Here is a 21158-nt window from a genome sequence, read left to right as displayed (position 1 = left end):
TCTCGGATTTACTATTAACTTTCCTATTAAGTGTTCAGAAGTCCTCGCCAGCACTCCCAAGTTAATACCGAAGTTAATAGTAGGTATTAGGCTAATATTTGGTGAGGATACACTTTGAGAGTGAAGTTAATAGTAAAGTCGAAAGTTAATACCAAGTTTAGTATTAATATTTGACGAGGATACGGCCCCTGAAGTAAAATTGAAGTTATGTGACGCTAATCGGCCTCATCTAATGCTGTGTACTTCTGGTTCAGAGATTACAGGAAGAATATAGCCGGCGACAAAAGCTAGAAATATGATAAGCATACAAATGATGTAAACAGTAACATACTTAGCACATGTTAACTTTTATTCAACATCACTATCGAGGTACAGGTCTTCTGTGTCTTCCGCATCGCTTGCGAGGTCAACAATTATGGGTCCCACAGGCTCGTGGATGTTGTCCGACGTCCAGTACCCGTCCTCGAAGTCTCGGGATCGTCGCACAGCAGCCGCCCACACCTCCTGGGTGGCACACAGCCTGGCTTCAGCCAGTCTGGTCTGCAGGTCCACCCTGGTGAAGCGTTGCAGCGAAGAACGCACGTGGCGCTTCATGCACCCCCACACCTGCTCGATGGCATTGAGCTCTGGGTGGGCAGGTGGCAGACGGACGACCTCGTGGCCCCACTCACGGATGATGTTGTCCACCGTGTATTGGGGCTTTGGCCGGTTTTGGTGGCAGATGAGCAGCAGCTCAGGTCGTGTAGCGCCAGGTGGGAAGGGGAGTCTGCGTTTCTCCAACCAGTTGATTAGGTCAGATTTCTTGGTCGCTGTAGTGGGACAGCGACTCTCCGCAGTCAGCTTGCTGTGGAAAGGCGCATTGTCCAGCACCAGAACCGATGGCTCAGTCAGCGACGGGAGGAGCTGCGTTGTCAGCCAGCGGAGGAACAGGTCGGCCGTCATCTCGTCATGGTAGTCGCCGCTGGTGTTCTTTCCCGGGTAGAAGAGGAATGAGCCCTCTACGAAGCCACTGGCCGTGCCAGCTGCGACCACCACGAATCGTTCCCCTTCCCCAGGCGGCATCTGCCGACTATAATTCTGCCGACTATAATTGTCACTGGTGACAGCCTGCGTGGTGTCCACCCACTCCCTGCTGTGGTTCATCCTGGTGGCGATCCATGTCTCGTCGAGGTATACCACCTCCCTCCCTTCTCCCCTGTGACGCTGCAGAGCCACGAGAGCGTCGATCCGACGGCAAACGATGTCTAGGGATTCCTTCCTTCCGTAGACCTTGCACTGAGAAGTCTTGTACCGGAATCCCATGTTGTGCAGGAGCCGCCACACCGACGTCTCCGAGGTAAATTCCGAGACGATTCCAGGCCTCTTCAGATTCTCCGTCAGCGTGCCGACCGTGAAATATTGCTTGGCAGCGAACATGCCGTGAACGAAGCGACGAATGGTGCCCACAGTGAAGTTATCGATGACTGACGGTGCTGGGGGTACTGCCGCTGTCTCAGGCCGAGACCCGAGACGAGTTGCCGCGCTTCACCACCATCTTCACCGCCTTAGGCGTCATCCCCATGACGTACGCAACGCGTTCGTGAGGTCTGGTCAGAGAAAAGCCAATATTGATGTAGGATTTTCCGTATGATTATATATATATATATATATATATATATATATATATATATATATATATATATATATATATATATATTGTCAGGACCAAGGTTTGGATCAACCTCATCATTACTTCGTGAGGAATCGAAGCTGCCGACTAGCTCCGCAGCTTCGTTCACCACCACGCTCCTCCCGGCTTCAACGAACGTGGATATGGAAGCGAAGCTGCCGACACGCTCCGAGGCTTCCTTCACCGCCTCGCTACTCCACGGCTTCAACGAAGGTAACGTGGATTATCCTGCTCGTCACCGAAGCAGACTGGACTGACCCACTCTCTACTCCACACTCCTGCCTTGGGATGAGCAGGGTTGGCAGTCCCTTATCGTCTCCTGTCTGGAGGGACGATTCCGCCGGTGAACCGACCGGCTGGGCACTTCGGGGAGCTGACAGCGGTGGACCTGTTACGCCGTCGGCCGTTACCTGCGTCTCCTGCAAGACCGAGAGGGCGTCTTCCACCTGACTTTCAAGCCGGAAGCGGATGAACTGTGTCATCGTCCCGTGAGGTGTGTTGGAACCGTACCCGACGTCTGCCTCCGTCTACCTGAAGGGATCGGAGGTCAACATCACCTTGCAGTCCTGCTCCGGCTGTCTCCCGCCGTCGTCGCTGTCCTCCCTAGGAGCACCGCCCTTATTTGTGATTAAACCTGGTGTCCCTTACAAGTTGTTTGGCTTCCACCCTCAGCATAGGTCGCCCCTGGCACAACCTTTACATTGTGGCGACCTCGCCAGGATTTGTGCTGACCTCTGAGTGGTGGTTGCGTGTTTTGGATCGGTGACAAGTTGGTCGAAGTACTCACCGCTACTTGCTGTCTCTATGCCCAGAAGTAAGTAGTTGTTGCCGAGTTTTGTTTGTTGTCGGTCGTCTTGACCTTCATGGTTGACTATTTTGAGACTTAGTTCTGTGACGTCACGTTAGTAGTCTTTTGGTATTGTTCGTGCTCATATGGGTGCGGGTTTTGGATCCCTTCATTGTTGAGTACTGTAAGCTAGGTGCGACTAGTTCCTCTAGCCTCTGAACCAAAACTTTGGTTGATTTGCCTCTAGATTACTTTAGAGTATCAGTGGCTCGTTGTTTTGTTTTGCTCGTTGTTTACGGATGTTTTGCTCGTTGCCTAGTAATAGTCTTCTTTCAAGTGGGGATGGCGGACGTCTCTACTGAGAACCTAAAGAAGGAAGCAAAGTGTCTCGGACTTGCGGAGAGTGACATTGGCCATTATGTTATCTCCAGGCAAAATGCAGCAAGAGAGGATCGAGCTAAGGACAGAACTTTCACTACTCAATACTCAAGCTAGAAGCAGAAAAAGCGAAAGAAGCAAGGCAAGCCGAGAAGGAAGCAAGGGAAGCCGAGCTGCAAGCCGAGAAGGAAGCAAGGGAACACCAGCTGCTTGCTGATAGAGAGGCAAGAGAGTTTGAGCTTGCTAAGCTCCGGGCTGAGACCGAGCTAGCTCAAGCTCGAGCCATCCACGGGGTACCATCCTTTGGTACTCTCCACTTCGCCGACCCGGTAGCCAGGCCAAGACTACCGACGTATACGGATGGAGAAGACATCACTTCCTACTTCATAAGGTTTGAGCAAGTGGCAGAGTTACTAAACATCTCCAAGGACACCTACGTTGTTGGCCTGGTGAGCTTGTAGAAATTTATACTTCTCTCTCGCCAGAAATTATAAAGGATTATGACCTCCTTAAACAGGCTTTGTTGAAGGGCTTCAATAAAACCCCAGACGCCTACAAATCGGACTTCAGACGTGCAAGGATAAGGGTCGGGGAAAACTTTCAACAATTCGCCATCCATCTAGGCAGACTCTTTGATTATTGGTTAAAGTCCTGCAACGTCCTTGAGCACTACGGGTCTCTGAAAGAGTTCTTGTTGTTGGACCAATTTACCTCTTCTCTTTCCGCAGAAGCCCGTATGTTCCTGAAGGAACGTAAAGTGTCCACTCTGGATGAAGCCGTCCAGTTGGCTGATCAGTGGACCACTGCTCACGCGCCTTTTTTTTTTTTTTTTTTACAACAAAGGAGGCAGCTCAAGGGCACACAAAAAAATAAAATATAAATAAAAAAAACCCCGCTACTCGCTGCTCCTAAAAAAGAAACAAAAGAGGTGGCCAAAAGGAAGATCAAATACGGGAGGAGAGGTGTCCTGATACCCTCCTCTTGAAAGAGTTCAAGTCGTAGGCAGGAGGAAATACAGATGAAGGAAGATTGTTCCAGAGTTTACCAGCGTGAGGGATGAAAGAGTGAAGATGCTGGTTAACTCTTGCATAAGGGGTTTGGACAGTATAGGGATGAGCATGAGTAGAAAGTCGAGTGCAGCGGGGCGCAGGGGGGGAGGCATGCAGTTAGCAAGTTCAGAAGAGCAGTCAGCGTGGAAATATCGATAGAAGATAGAAAGAGAGGCAACATTGCGGCGGAATTTAAAAGGTAGAAGACTATCAGTATGAGGAGGAGAGTTGATGAGACGAAGAGCCTTACCCTCCACTCTGTCCAGAAGAGCTGTGTGAGTGGAGCCCCCCCACTCATACTCATACTGCATACTCCATACGAGGGGGGACAAGGCCCCTGTATATGGACAGCAACTGTGCAGGGGAGAAGAACTGACGGAGACGGTACAGAACGCCCAGCCTCGAGGAAGCTGATTTAGTAAGAGATGAGGTATGAAGTTTCCAGTTGAGATTTTGAGTTAAGGATAGCCCGAGGATGTTTAGTGTTGAGGAAGGTGATAGCTGGGTGTTGTCAAAGAATAGGGGATAGTTGTTTGGAAGATTGTGTCGAGTGGATAGGTGGAGAAACTGTGTTTTTGAGGCGTTGAAGGACACCAGGTTCTTCTTGCCCCAATCGGAAATAATAGTAAGGTCTGAGGCTAAGCGTTCTGCAGCCTCCAGCCTTGAGTCGTTAAGTTCCTGAAGGGTGGGTCTTCTATTAAAAGAAGTTGAGTAATGCAGAGTGGAATCATCGGCGTAGGAATGGATAGGACAGTTCGTTTTGGAAAGAAGATCATCAATGAACAACAGAAAAAGAGTGGGAGATAGGACAGAACCCTGTGGGACACCACTGTTAATAGATTTAGGGGAAGAACAGTGACCGTCTACCACGGCAGAAATAGAACAGTCAGAAAGGAAACTGGAGATAAAGGTACAGAGAGAAGGATAGAAACCGTAGGAGGGTAGTTTAGAAAGCAAAGATTTGTGCCAGACCCTATCAAAAGCTTTTGATATGTCCAGCGCAATAGCAAAAGTTTCACCGAAACGGCTAAGAGAGGATGACCAAGAGTCAGTTAAGAAGGCTAGGAGATCACCAGTAGAGCGCCCCTTGCGGAACCCATACTGGCGATCAGATAGAAGGTCAGAGTGGAAAGGTGCTTTTGAATCTTCCGGTTAAGGATTGATTCAAAAGCTTTAGATAGACAAGAAAGTAAAGCTATAGGACGGTAGTTTGAGGGATTGGAGCGGTCACCCTTCTTAGGCACAGGCTGTATGAAGGCATACTTCCAGCAAGAAGGAAAGGTAGATGTTGACAGGCAGAGGCGAAAGAGTTTGACCAGGCAGGGTGACAGCACGGAGGCACAGTTTTTAAGGACAATAGGAGGCACTCCATCAGGTCCATAAGCCTTCTGAGGATTGAGGCCAGAGAGGGCATAGAAAACATCATTTTGAAGAATCTTTATAACAGGCATAAAGGAGTCAGAGGGGGGATGAGTAGGAGGAATATGCCCAGAATCGTCCAGAGTGGAGTTTTAGAAAAGTTTGAGAGAAGAGTTCAGCCTTAGAGATAGATGAGACGGCAGTGTTGCCGTCAGGACTGAGGAGTGGAGGGAAAGATGAAGAAGTGAAGTTGGAGGAGATGTTTTTGGCTAGATGCCAGAAGTCACGGGAAGAGTTAGAGAAAGCAAGGTTTTGACATTTTCTATTAATGAAAGAATTTTTGGTTAGTCGGAGAATAGATTTGGCACGATTTCGGGCAGAAATGTAAAGTTCATAATTAGCATTAGTTTGAAGGCTCTGGTACCTTTTGTGAGCTACCTCTCTATCATTGACAGCACGAGAACAAGCGTGATTAAACCAAGGCTTTTTAGCGTAAGGAGTAGAGAAAGAACGAGGAATGTATGCCTCCATTCCAGAGACAATCACCTCTGTGATGCGCTGAGCACACACAGAGGGGTCTCTATCCTGGAAGCAATAATCATTCCACGGGAAATCGGAAAAGTACATCCTCAGGTCGTCCCACCGAGCTGAAGCAAAATGCCAGAAGCATCGCCTCTTCGGTGGGTCCAGAGGGTGTACAGGAGCGATAGGACAGGATGCAGAAATACGATTGTGATCGGAGGAGCCCAACGGAGAGAACAGTTTGACAGAATAAGCAGAAGGGTTTGAGGTAAGGAAGAGGTCTAGAATGTTGGGCCGATCTCCAAGACGGTCGGGAATACGTGTAGGGTGCTGGACCAACTGCTCTAGGTCGTTGAGGATAGCAAAGTTGTAGGCTTGTTCACCAGGATGGTCAGTGAAAGAGGATGAAAGCCAAAGCTGGTGGTGAACATTGAAATCTCCTAGGATGGAGATTTCAGCGAAGGGAGAGTGGGTCAAGATGTGCTCCACTTTAGAATTCAAATAGTCAAAGAATTTTACATAGTTGGTAGAGTTAGGTGAGAGATAAACAGCACAGATGTATTTAGTAATAGAATGACAATGAAGTCTTAGCCAGATGGTCGAAAATTCAGAAGAGTCAAGGTTGTGGGCACGAGAGCAAGTGATGTCGTTGCGCACGTAGGCGCAACATCCAGCTTTGGATTGAAATTTAGGATAGAGCTAGTAGGAGGGAACAGAGTAGAGATTGCTGTCAGTAGCCTCAGAAACCTGTGTTTCGGTAAGGAAGAGAAGGTGAGGTTTAGAGGAGGAGAGATGATGTTCCACAGAATGAAAATTAGAGCGAAGACCGCGAATGTTGCAGAAATTGAGAAGAAAGAGGTTCGAGGAGTTATCAAGACACCTCTCGGGTCGGCAGCCAGAAGGGGAGTCCTCCCTGGGGGAATTTGTGGTCCCCCCCCCAGGCGGGGACTCCGAGGCTTGGTGTATGTGCGCCATTTTGAAATTTTAATTTTGGGAAAAGGTGTATATGTTGTGTGAATGTAGTGTGGTGTGGAAAAAGAGAGGATCCGTCTTTAGAGAGCATGCTGAACTACTCTCCGGTGTTGGTGAGACAATTGGGAAACGGTTAGTGAGGACATGGGAAGGGTCTTTGGAGGGCTTCAGCTCCCTTCTCACCTCCCATATATACCTCACCGGGAGTGGCTTGCGCCCGTTCGGTAGGTGTCTTCCTACCTACTCCAGCTGTTCCGATCCCCGATCATCCGATCACTTTGGGCAACTGATCCGATTCCGATCATCCGATCATTTTTTTTAGTACTGCTGTTCCGATTAATCATTCCGATCATCCGATCATTAAAACTTATAATGATATTTATTATTTTTTTATAAAATAATGATAAAAAACTATTTTAGGCGTTCTTTACATAATAATTTCAAATAAGTAATAAGTTAATTATTTGCTTATAAATATTTTTTCCTCTTTCTTTTGGTATATAGGACATGGTAAAGAAAAAAAAAGTTATCTTAAATTGTTATTTTAGGCATTTATTTAATTCAACCCTTTTTATTCAGTTTATGAAAGTATGGAAAAATAATTATGTTCATTACTCTAACTATTCACGTTAATGACTTAAAAATTACGTCACCAAAACAGCAGCCGCCCGGCACGGATGAGATAGACTCCGTCCCTCCGTCGTGCGCTTTCCCTGACAAACATGGCCAGCATTAACCACGACTTATTGATTGCTGTCGCTGTGCTTGCTGCTGGAGAAGAAGGGATATCAGCTAGCTAGATTAAGGCCCTGTCCCACCAACGCCCGGCACATCTCGAATCACGCCGAATTGGGTTACTCCGGCACGCCAACGGAAAAATCGGCACTGGTCGGCGGTCAACGAGAGCACATCTTTCCACGCCGGCACGCACCAGCTAGCGCAGTCGACAATAACTTTATCCGAGAGCGGCCCGACAGAATTTTTGATCACGAGATACCGTGCCGACACCGTATAATGTTCTTTATTACCGTGTCTCTGCCGGGCAAGCACCGTGCACGTACCGGCTCTTGCCGGACGCGTATCGGCCTTTACCAGGTCATAATTTCTCCCACCGGCGTTCTCACGGTGTGAGTACGGTGCCCTAGGAATGCACAGACAAAGGCCCGTTCCCCCTTCTTAGGGGGTAAATCCTTGAAACGAACGAAAACAGGGTTGTAATAATTAAAATAATTAATTAACACAAAGGCCCGCTTCCCTTAAGGGGATGAATCTTAGAACCAGGATTGTTAGTCCTCGTCAACAGACCGACTTGGTCGGCTTGACAGTGGATAGTGTAGAGTGGCTGAGTGACTATTGTATGTTCAGCACTTGAACAATGGAGCTGCTGAGTTGAATAAGAGCAGGTGATCTATTTTGAGAAACATTCATTGACGACGTAGGCTCGCGTGGCCGTAGCCTATTCATGTTATCCGTATATTTTTCTGACCACAAATTCCAAATTTCTGAAAATTATGATTGAAAGACTTCACTTTCTTTTTATGTAGTACTTTTTTTCTATAGCGTGTGTCATTTCTTGAATTCACGCAGGCTTGGGATTTGATCCTTTCCATTCTTTACATGTCTCCTCCTTGGCCATGAAACGCCAGAAAACGCTTCACGTACTTACTCTATCTGGTGTAGGAAAGTCACCACTGACTCGGCTGATGCCCCGGATAATTCAGTAAATCAAGTAGGTAAATAATGAAATAATGATTAAGAATAATTACTGCAAAACACGTTAGGTGAAGAATCAGTAGCCAAGCCTAATCTAAAGCAATAAGTGACCCAGGTTTTCTCATGAGTATGGAAGTGCTCACCTCAGTTCTAAGTGTCACTAAACCCTTTCCGAAAAAGCTGCAGGGGTCACAACAAGAACTGATGGGTGCTCTTGGAAGTGTAGCTACACAGACCTGCATAGATGCACTTCAGTCCTATCGTGATGGAAATAAGTTCAACCAACCTTTTGCCCAAGCTGAGGAAAGGTACGGAGATATCATCCAGAAGCCTTGAACAATCAGTGGTCATCAGAAACATAATTAAGGCTAACCCTCCAACAGCAACTCCATAGGAGTACTATCGAAGAGCTATTTTTCTCCCATTTTCGGACACTGCTATAGCACAACTCAGGGAAAGGTTTGCATCTGAACACATTAGGAGTTTTTTGTTGGGAAATCTTGTTCCCTCTCTTTCAGTCGATACTGATTTTAGTGAACTGAAGGAGGCAGTTGAATTTTATGGAAAATTTCTTGATGGAGATGCAGATCTCGTTGAAGATGAATATCTACGGGGGCAGAGTTATTGGAAGCGTCGTTAATCTCATGAGAGGTCAAAGCAAGTTGTTAAGACATTGGCATTTGCCAAAAAAATTGGGCACATATACAAAATTTTCCACCTTATTGCAATTTTTTCAACCCTACCTCATAGCACTTCCACCAATGAGCGATTATTAAGTGCCCTTAAATTGCTTAAAACATACCTTAGGAACGCAATAAGTGAAAGTCGTTTAGATGGACTGACCTTATTTTGTCTATTGTGACACAAATCTTGATCATGAAGTCCTTGATGAATTTGCACGTAAGAACAGACGCATAAATTTGAGGTAAACCAGTTTCAATGTATTGTTTTTAACAGTAACTAATCTAATTCATCTAGTTAATTTTTATTTTCTATTCATAAAATACCTGACCCAGTTTCCGTATATCTTTAAAAATATGTATTACAGCAGCAGCCTGTATAAACGAAAATTATACATGTTATATGAATATAAAAAAAAAAATTCCTTGCCAGTATATTACTTTTTTTATCAGAACATGTACTTCTAAACTAAGTAGTGTTGTTTCGAGGGTAAATTTTTGCAGTCCAAATTACAGAAATGAACAAGATTTTAAAAGTAATGTTCGCTCAAGTAACATAAAATTAGTACTTTTAAGATTATTTAAATCTCCCAGATTTATGTTATACTTAAATGCTACCAACAAACTTCTAAAATGTACAATGTATGTATATGTATGTATCAATGCATGTATGTATAAAAAATAATAAATTTACCCTAGCGATCTAACCCGAATCCTCAAGCTGTATGGGATCCCTGCGCTTGCAATAATACAGGACACAGAAAATCTCTCTCTCTCTCTCTCTCTCTCTCTCTCTCTCTCTCTCTCTCTCTCTCTCTCTCTCTCTCTCTCTCTCTCTCTCTCTCTTTATATATATATATATATATATATATATATATATATATATATATATATATATATATATATATATATATATATTTTTTTTTTTTTTTTTTTGTTGTTGCCTATTGCGCCGGTAGGCATCTTCCAGTGGGGCCTGATGGTAGGACCTAGGGTTCTTCCAGGTGGGGCCTGTTGGTGGTCCAAGCCCGTTCTGGATCTGTGGATTGTTTATAGTGGCGCCTTCTTGGATTGGCTCATGCTGAACCACTGAACTCGTTCTTGATTCGCTTGGACGGCTTCCTCTAGAGTCCGGGTTGATGGGTGGTCTTCAGGACAGCATGTGGGTAGTTTTAAGCCACTCGGCGGTGAATATATATATATATATATATATATATATATATATATATATATATATATATATATATATATATTTATATATATATATATATATATATATATAGGCGGTGGCCGATGTGATAGCGTACTGGACCCACATTCGCCGCGTGATGGACGACGCGGGTTCGAATCCTCACTCCACCACTCGGATTTTTCAGTCACCGCCGAGTGGCTTAAAACTACCCACATGGCTGGAGTAGGTAGGAAGACACCTACCGAGCGGGCGCAAGCCACTCCCGGTGAGGTGTATATGGGAGGTGAGAAGGGAGCTGAAGCCCTCCAAAGACCCTTCCCATGTCCTCACTAACCGTTTCCCTATTGTCTCACCAACACCGGAGAGTAGTTCAGCATGCTCTCTAAAGACAGATCCTCTCTCTATCCACACCACACTGCATTCACACAACATATACACCTTTTCCCAAAATTTAAATTTCAAATTGGCGCACATACACCAAGCCTCGGAGTCCCCGTCTGGGGGGGGGACCACAAATTCCCCCAGGGAGGACTCCCCTTCTGGCTGCCGACCCGAGAGGTGTCTTGATAACTCCTCGAACCTCTTTCTTCTCAATTTCTGCAACATTCGCGGTCTTCGCTCTAATTTTCATTCTGTGGAACATCATCTCTCCTCCTCTAAACCTCACCTTCTCTTCCTTACCGAAACACAGGTTTCTGAGGCTACTGACAGCAATCTCTACTCTGTTCCCTCCTACTATCTCTATCCTAAATTTCAATCCAAAGCTGGATGTTGCGCCTACGTGCGCAACGACATCACTTGCTCTCGTGCCCACGACCTTGACTCTTCTGAATTTTCCACCATCTGGTTAAGACTTCACTGTCATTCTATTACTAAATACATCTGTGCTGTTTATCTCTCACCTAACTCTACCAACTATGTAAAATTCTTTGACTATTTGAATTCTAAAGTGGAGCACATCTTGACCCACTCTGTCTTCGCTGAAATCTCCATCCTAGGAGATTTCAATGTTCACCACCAGCTTTGGCTTTCATCCTCTTTCACTGACCATCCTGGTGAACAAGCCTACAACTTTGCTATCCTCAACGACCTAGAGCAGTTGGTCCAGCACCCTACACGTATTCCCGACCGTCTTGGAGATCGGCCCAACATTCTAGACCTCTTCCTTACCTCAAACCCTTCTGCTTATTCTGTCAAACTGTTCTCTCCGTTGGGCTCCTCCGATCACAATCGTATTTCTGCATCCTGTCCTATCGCTCCTGTACACCCTCTGGACCCACCGAAGAGGCGATGCTTCTTGCATTTTCTTCATCTCGGTGGGACGACCTGAGGATGTACTTTTCCGATTTCCCGTGGAATGATTATTGCTTCCAGGATAGAGAGCCCTCTGTGTGTGCTCAGCGCATCACAGAGGTGATTGTCTCTGGAATGGAGGCATACATTCCTAGTTCTTTCTACTCCTCACGCTAAAAGCCTTGGTTTAATCATGCTTGTTCTCGTGCTGTCAATGATAGAGAGGTAGCTCACAAAGGTACCAGAGCCTTCAAACTAATGCTAATTATGAACTTTACATTTCTGCCCGGAATCGTGCCAAATCTATTCTCCGACTAACCAAAATTCTTTCATTAATAGAAAATGTCAAAACCTTGCTTTCTCTAACTCTTCCCGTGACTTCTGGCATCTAGCCAAAACATCTCCTCCAACTTCACTTCTTCATCTTTCCTCCACTCCTCAGTCCTGACGGCAACACTGCCGTCTCATCTATCTCTAAGGCTGAACTCTTCTCTCAAACTTTTTCTAAAACTCCACTCTGGACGATTCTGGGCATATTCCTCCTACTCATCCCCCTCTGACTCCTTTATGCCTGTTATAAAGATTCTTCAAAATGATGTTTTCTATCCCTCTCTGGCCTCAATCCTCAGGAGGCTTATGGACGTGATTGAGTGCTTCCTATTGTCCTAAAAAGTGTGCCTCCGTGCTGTCACCCTGCCTGGTCAAACTCTTTCGCCTCTGCCTGTCAACATCTACCTTTCCTTCTTGCTGGAAGTATGCCTTCATACAGCCTGTACCTAAGAAGGGTGACCGCCCAATCCTCAAACTACCGTCCTATTGCTTTACTTTCTTGTCAATCTAAAGCTTTTGAATCAATCCTTAACCGAAAGATTCAAAAGCAACTATCCACTTATCACCTTCTATCTGATCGCCAGTATGGGTTCCGCAAGGGCGTTCTACTGGTGATCTCCTAGCCTTCTTAACTGACTCTTGGTCATCCTCTCTTAGCCGTTTCGGTGAAACTTTTGCTATTGCGCTGGACATATCAAAAGCTTTTGATAGGGTCTGGCACAAATCTTTGCTTTCTAAACTACCCTCCTACGGTTTCTATCCTTCTCTCTGTACCTTTATCTCCAGTTTCCTTTCTGACCGTTCTATTTCTGCCGTGGTAGACGGTCACTGTTCTTCCCTAAATCTATTAACAGTGGTGTCCCACAGGGTTCTGTCCTATCTCCCACTCTTTTCTGTTGTTCATTGATGATCTTCTTTCCAAAACGAACTGTCCTATCCATTCCTACGCCGATGATTCCACTCTGCATTATTCAACTTCTTTTAATAGAAGACCCACCCTTCAGGAACTTAACGACTCAAGGCTGGAGGCTGCAGAACGCTTAGCCTCAGACCTTACTATTATTTCCGATTGGGGCAAGAAGAACCTGGTGTCCTTCAACGCCTCAAAAACACAGTTTCTCCACCTATCCACTGGACACAATCTTCCAAACAACTATCCCTATTCTTTGACAACACCCAGCTATCACCCTCCTCAACACTAAACATCCTCGGTCTATCCTTAACTCAAAATCTCAACTGGAAACTTCATATCTCATCTCTTACTAAATCAGCTTCCTCGAGGCTGGGCGTTCTGTACCGTCTCCGCCAGTTCTTCTCCCCTGCACAGTTGCTGTCCATATACAGGGCCTTGTCCGCCCTCGTATGGAGTATGCATCTCATGTGGGGGCTCCACTCACACAGCTCTTCTGGACAGAGTGGAGGCTAAGGCTCTTCGTCTCATCAGCTCTCCTCCTCATACTGATAGTCTTCTACCTCTTAAATTCCGCCGCAATGTTGCCTCTCTTTCTATCTTCTATCGATATTTCCACGCTGACTGCTCTTCTGAACTTGCTAACTGCATGCCTCCCCCTCCCGCGGCCCCTGCTGCACTCGACTTTCTGATCAAGCTCATCCCTATACTGTCCAAACACCTTATGTAAGAGTTAACCAGCATCTTCACTCTTTCATCCCTCCCTCATCTGTATTTCCTCCTCCCTACGACTTGAACTCTTTCACGAGGGGGGTATCAGGACACCTCTCCTCCCGAAATTAACCTCTGATTTGGACACTCCTTTAACCTCTGTTCGGGAGCAGTGAGTAGCGGGCCTTTTTTTCTTTTTTTTTCTTTGCGCCCTTGAGCTGTCTCCTTAGCTGTAAAAAAAAAAATATATATATATATATATATATATATATATATATATCTATTTATATATATATATATATATATATATATATATATATCACATCACGATCACAATCTTATTTCTGTATCCTGTCCTATCGCTCCTGTACACCCTCTGGACCCACCGAAGAGGCGATGCTTCTGGCATTTTGCTTCAGCTCGGAGGGATGACCTGATGAAGTACTTTTCCGATTTCCCGTGGAATGATTATTGCTTCCAGGATAGAGACTCTGTGTGTGCTCAGCGCATCACTGAGGTGATTGTCTCTGGAATGGAGGCATACATTCCTCGTTCTTTCTCTACTCCTCACGCTAAAAAGCCTTGGTTTAATCACGCTTGCTCTCGTGCTGTCAATGATAGAGAGGTAGCTCACAAAGGTACCAGAGCCTTCAAACTAATGCTAATTATGAACTTTACATTTCTGCCCGAAATCGTGCCAAATCTATTCTCCGCCTAACCAAAAATTCTTTCATTAATAGAAAATGCCAAAACCTTGCTTTCTCTAACTCTTCCCGTGACTTCTGGCATCTAGCCAAAAACATCTCCTCCATCTTCACTTCTTCATCTTTCCCTCCACTCCTCAGTCCTGACGGCAACACTGCCGTCTCATCTATCTCTAAGGCTGAACTCTTCTCTCAAACTTTTTCTAAAAACTCCACTCTGGACGATTCTGGGCATATTCCTCCTACTCATCCCCCCTCTGACTCCTTTATGCCTGTTATAAAGATTCTTCAAAATGATGTTTTCTATGCCCTCTGGCCTCAATCCTCAGAAGGCTTAAGGACCTGATGGAGTGCCGCCTATTGTCCTTAAAAACTGTGCCTCCGTGCTGTCACCCTGCCTGGCCACACTCTTTCGCCTCTGCCTGTCAACATCTACCTTTCCTTCTTGCTGGAAGTATGCCTTCATACAGCCTGTACCTAAGAAGGGTGACCGCTCCAATCCCTCAAACTACCGTCCTATAGCTTTACTTTCTTGTCTATCTAAAGCTTTTGAATCAATCCTTAACCGGAAGATTCAAAAGCACCTTTCTACTTCTGACCTATCTGATCGCCAGTATGGGTTCCGCAAGGGGCGTTCTACTGGTGATCTCCTAGCCTTCTTAACTGACTCTTGGTCATCCTCTCTTAGCCGTTTCGGTGAAACTTTTGCTATTGCGCTGGACATATCAAAAGCTTTTGATAGGGTCTGGCACAAATCTTTGCTTTCTAAACTTACCTCATTCGGTTTCTATCCTTCTCTCTGTACCTTTATCTCCAGTTTCCTTTCTGACCGTTCTATTTCTGCCGTGGTAGACGGTCACTGTTCTTCCCCTAAATCTATTAACAGTGGTGTCCCACAGGGTTCTGTCCTATCTCCCACTCTTTTTCTGTTGTTCATTGATGATCTTCTTTCCAAAACGAACTGTCCTATCCATTCCTACGCCGATGACTCCACTCTGCATTACTCAACTTCTTTTAATAGAAGACCCACCCTTCAGGAACTCAACGACTCAAGACTGGAGGCTGCAGAACGCTTAGCCTCAGACCTTACTATTATTTCCGATTGGGGCAAGAAGAACCTGGTGTCCTTCAACGCCTCAAAAACACAGTTTCTTCACCTATCCACTCGACACAATCTTCCAAACAATTATCCCCTATTCTTTGACAACACCCAGCTATCACCTTCTTCAACACTAAACATCCTCGGTCTATCCTTAACTCAAAATCTCAACTGAAAACTTCATATCTCATCTCTTACTAAATCAGCTTCCTCGAGGTTGGGCGTTCTGTACCGTCTCCGCCAGTTCTTCTCTCCTGCACAGTTGCTGTCCATATACAGGGGCCTTGTCCGCCCTCGTATGGAGTATGCATCTCATGTTTGGGGGGGCTCCACTCACACAGCTCTTCTGGACAGAGTGGAGGCTAAGGCTCTTCGTCTCATCAGCTCTCCTCCTCTTACTGATAGTCTTCTACCTCTTAAATTCCGCCGCAATGTTGCCTCTCTTTCTATCTTCTATCGATATTTCCACGCTGACTGCTTTTCTGAACTTGCTAACTGCATGTCTCTCTCCCTCCCGCGGCCCCGCTGCACACTACTTTCTACTCATGTTCATCCCTATACTGTCCAAACCCTTTATGCAAAAGTTAACCAGCATCTTCACTCATCCCTCACGCTGGTAAACTCTGGAACAATCTTCCTTCATCTGTATTCCCTCCTGCCTACGACTTGAACTCTTTCAAGAGGAGGGTATCAGGACACCTCTCCTCCCGTATTTGATCTTCCTTTCGGCCATCTCTTTTGTTTCTTTTTTAGGAGCAGCAAGTAGCGGGCTTTTTTTTCTTATTGTTTTCTTTTTTTGTGTGCCCTTGAGCTGCCTCCTTTGTTGTAAAAAAAAAATATATACATATATATATATATATATATATATATATATATATATATATATATATATAAATATATATATATATATATATATATTGGCGCCCCCCCTTTTCAATTTTCTGGGTACGCCACTGTACCTTACACCTTATAATTTATGTACTGTGTAGTCGTCAGGTCGGTACTGGAACCTAGGGGTGGGCAGGTACTAGTACCAGACAGCTCGGTACCGGTATCAATACTAGCCAGTCGCTCATGATGTCCCTCATTTCTTCCTCACACGAGTGAGAGGCTGAGACTCAGTGCATGAGTAGATATCTCGGTGTTCTCTCTCTCTCTCTCTCTCTCTCTCTCTCTCTCTCTCTCTCTCTCTCTCTCTCTCTCCCCACTGAATGAAGTGAATATTTACCCAACCGCCACCATGAGATTTTCCCCCTCGGAAAAAAATCCAACCTGGCAACTCTGCACTCGTTTGGCCAGGGAAGACCACGAACCGCGTCATAGATGGTTTTATGCGCGTGAACTGAACATACGGTTCTGCATACCGCGTCATAGGAAACCGCGCCTTACGAATCCGCGTCATACGCGACTTGACTGTACTTCCATTTCATATTTTCATATGTAGAATATTCAACATCACTGGATGGGCCACCACCGCCCCCGTCACGAACCCAAAAGTAAACATGGATTCATCTCTGCCTGGCCCGACGGAGCTCCACGCGCGGGCCCGGGTGAACCCCGGTTCCCACTGTCCCCGCCGTCACTGACGGTCGACGGATTCGTGAAAACGGAATAGTGGTAACCACGCCTAAGCCGCGTCCACACTAGGCCTCACGAGGCGACTCATGAGGCGACTCGTGTATGCTCCTGGACTCACAAAAACAATAGAATACGGACGGGCATGAGGCCGCTGCTGGCAATGGACATGTTTCCGGTTCTGGGAAGAGCCTTGAAATGCATTGTGCCATGTACCAATGATAACGTAGTGCACATAATTATTACGTCCTATAAATCGCTAGTTGACTGGATTTTGGAGAGATATCACAAATTCTTCTCATCTCACGGGGAGAAGCCACCATTAGCTCGTGACGTCATCAGGCTGAAGCGCAGTACAGCAGACGACAATACCAGTGTTGTGCACATTGTTTTTTTCATCAGCTATGGCCACTCCAGCTCCAAACTGCGCCCAACAGGTATGTTATAGGTGCTTACAGAACACCTTAAGAGTGTTGGAAATATGCTATATTATTAAAATGGGAGTGAAATCAACCGATTCGCCTCTGCTCTGCAGAAAATAGTTGAGTTCACGATTAAAAGTTAGTCCGAGGGGGAACTATAGAGAATAATCAAGGTTGAATTTATATTAGTATTATGGAAATTTACCTAGCCTAACCTAGAGAAAACAATGGCTCTGGAACGTCAGAGAGAGAGAATCAACGCCTGAAGATGAATAAGAAGAAAACGAATGCAGACCAATATTCTATAATCAGAGGACGTGACAGTAGAGAGAATAGTTGAGTTCACGATGAAAAGTTAGTCCGAGGGGAAACTAAAAAAATTACTGCAGGATTCACGAGCACAGACACAAATATCTTACGTGGAGTACTTTTGTCCGTATATATATACTCTTGCACATTGGCACGAATCACCAACGACTGCGGGTTACGTCTCCAGGCAATGCTAGCCACTAGAAACATACACCACAACACGAAATCTCGGAGTAACACAAAGTTGGCGGCCTGCTGACTGCATCGTGACGTCACGACCAATCAGCACCCGCTTCCAGGTCACGTGATTTTTCCTCAACTTTAATTCATATTTTATTCCACATTTACTATTTTACATGAAGAAAAAATAGCACCATAGCTGAATTTAGGGCCTATTTATCCATACAGACATAATTTGAAATAAAGGAGGAGGAGGAGGAAGAAGAGAAGAAGGTAAAGGAAAAAGAGGAGGAGAGAGAGAGAGAGAGAGAGAGAGAGAGAGAGAGAGAGAGAGAGAGAGACTTCGCCTTGCCCTTCCCTGCCCTTTATCGCCCTTTCCCTTTCGTTATTTTGCTTATTATCGCTTCTGTTAATTCCCTCCTTCACCTTTCCTTTTATTTCTTCGTTTTTTTTAATTCTTTCTTTCACGTTTTTATTCCTTTTCTCTTCTCCTTTCATTTCCCCTTCTCCTTTTTTCCTCTCCTCCATTCCCTTCCTTCCCTTTCCACCTCCTTTTCTCTTCTCCTTTCTTTCCCTTCTCCTTTTATCCTCTCCTCCATTCCCTTCCCTTTCCTTTTGACCTCCTTTTCTCTTCTCCTTTCTTTCCCTTCTCTTTTTTTTCCTCTCCCCCTTTCCTTTTTACCTCCTTTTCCCTTCTCTCTTTCCTCTCCTTTATTCCCTTTCTCTTCTCTTCCTCCTTTCGTTATTTCTGCCTATCGCTACTTCTATCAATTCCTTTTATGACCTTTCCTTCTTTTTTCTTTCTCATTTCCTTCTCTTTTCTTTCTCTTTCGGCTCTTTCATTCTTTTTTTCCTTTTCTCTCCTTTATCTTTTCTTCTCTCCATTTCCTTCCTCTTTCCTCGTCTTCATTTCCTTTCCTCCCCTCCCTCTTTCCTCCTCTTCATTTCCTTCCCTCCCCTCCCTCTTTTCCCCTCTCCAATCCCTTCCCTTTCCTTTTTGCCTCCGTTTTCCTTCTCTCTCCTTCCTTTCCTTCCTTTCCTCTCCCCTCCTCCTCTTCCTCCCTTCGTTATTCTGCCTCTGTCAACTCCTTTTATCAGATTTCCTTCCATTTCTTATTCTTTCCTCTTCCTTTCTTCTTGTTTTTCCTTCTTTCTCATTATTTCTTTTTTCTCTGCATTTCCTCCTTCCGTATTTCCTCCTTTATTAATTCATTTCCTAGTCTAAGTTTTTTATTTTTTTTCTCTTTTCCTTCCTTTTTTATTTCCTTTATTTTCCCTTTCTCCTTTCTCCTTTTCTCCCCTTCCAAATCTTTCCTTCTTTCTTTTCTTGTCCTTCTTTTTCCTCAAATTTAATTCCTTTTCTCCAATATTATCCTTCCATTTATGTTCTTCCTTCCTTCCATACTCCCACCTACTCCTCCTCTCCTTCCCTTCCATTTCATTTCCTTCCTTTTAAGTCACTTCCCTTCCCTTCCTTTCCCTTCCCTTCCCTGCATTTCCTAGCCCTTCCATTCCCTTTCCTTCTCTTCCCTTCCCTTCCCTTCCCTTCCCTTCCCTTCCTTACCCTTCCCTTCCCTGCATTTCCTATCCCTTCCCTTCCCTTCCCTTTCCTTCCCTTTCCTTCTCTTCCTTCCCTTCCCTTCCCTTCCCTTTCCTTCTCTTTCCTTCCTTTCCCTTCCCTTCCCTTCCCTAACTTTTTCTTCCCTTGCTTTCTCTTCCATTCCCTTCCCTTTCCGTCACAAACCTTCCCTTCGCTTCCCTTCACATACCTTCCCTTCCCTTCCCTTCCCTTCCCTTCCCTTCCCTTCCCTTTCCTTCTCTTTCCTTCTCTTCCCCTCCCTTCTCTTCCCTTCCCTACCCTAACTTTTTCTTCCCTTGCTTTCCCTTCCATTCCCTTCCCTTTCCGTCACAAACCTTCCCTTCGCTTCCCTTCCCCTCCCTTCCCTTCCCTTCCCTTCCCTTGCTTTCCCTTCCCTTCACGAACCTTCCTTTCCCTTCCCTTCCCTTACCCTCCCTTCCCTTGCTTTCCCTTCCTTTCACAAACCTTCCCTTCCCTTCCCTTTCCTGCATTTCCTATCCCTTCCCTTCACATACCTTCCCTTCTCTTCCCTTCCCTTCCCTTCCTTTCCCTTCCCATCCCTTGCGTGCATATATATATATATATATATATATATATATATATATATATATATATATATATATATATATATATATATATATGTATTCTCTGGTATGAGTGCCCCGTGTGACACTCCTGGGCATGTATTAGTGCCTCGGGTGCCAGTGTCACAGTCCCTTCTCACTTTTCTGGTATGAGTGCCCCGTGTGACATTCGGCACAGCGTTTCCAGTAACGTTATTTTTGTTGTCAAAAAAAGTTTTGTAAGTGGCCATTTTGAGCCAGGTGTGACGACATGCAGGATTTCTTGGGGTGTGTGAGTATACATTAGCCTTTGTACTTCACGAAAAAACTGTATACATTAGTGATTTTTTTTATTCGGTGATGTGTGATAACGTCCATGTTACGAGAGTCGGATCGTTGAACGAGTACGAGTTGGCAGCATTTCCTTGGTCTGAGGGCTTTCACTGGAGTACTTTCATCAAGCAGGAGAATCGCCATTGTGTCACTTGGTGCATGGTTTCCTGTATCAGTGCTATTGTGAAAAAATCAGTATATAAATGTCCTCTTTTTTCAATATTTTCCATATTATAAGTAAGCTCAGCGATTCTGTCTTGCTTGGACATGACATGAGAGACAGAGAGGTGTTTTTTGTGTCCAGACCAGCAGGACTTCACTTCACTAAGCGTGTCCAAAGTGTGCTGTGTGATGAAGGCCAGAAATTGGAATGATAGCTAACGTTTTATATTGCACTCGCAAATTTACAGTAGTATGTTGCTGCCTCTGTTCACCATGATGTATCAGTACCGCCAAATCTACGCACGTAAAATGAGTGTTTTACATAGTATGTTTCCTGCGGTGACATATTGCAAAGGGCAGCCATCATCATCATTTGAGAAGAGTGCCCCGCGGCTCTATAATGAGTTACCCGGTAAGAACAGTCTGGCAATCTTCAAGAAAGCGCTCAAGACTCACTTATTCACTAAATCCTACGACTTAACAAATATGAGGATTGAGGACAACTTTAGGTGCTAATATTACTGTTATAATGTTAGCGGCGGCCCTGTGGAGCGCTGGGCCTGAAACCTCATCAACGGTATCAACGGTATATTTCCTGTAACATTGGGGGCACTGCTGGACACCTCTCAATACACAAGACTTGCTTTTCATATAATTCATTCACTTT

Source organism: Eriocheir sinensis, chromosome 5 (assembly GCF_024679095.1).
Source record: "Eriocheir sinensis breed Jianghai 21 chromosome 5, ASM2467909v1, whole genome shotgun sequence".
Taxonomy (NCBI): domain Eukaryota; kingdom Metazoa; phylum Arthropoda; class Malacostraca; order Decapoda; family Varunidae; genus Eriocheir; species Eriocheir sinensis.
Note: the sequence above shows the minus strand (reverse complement) of the source record.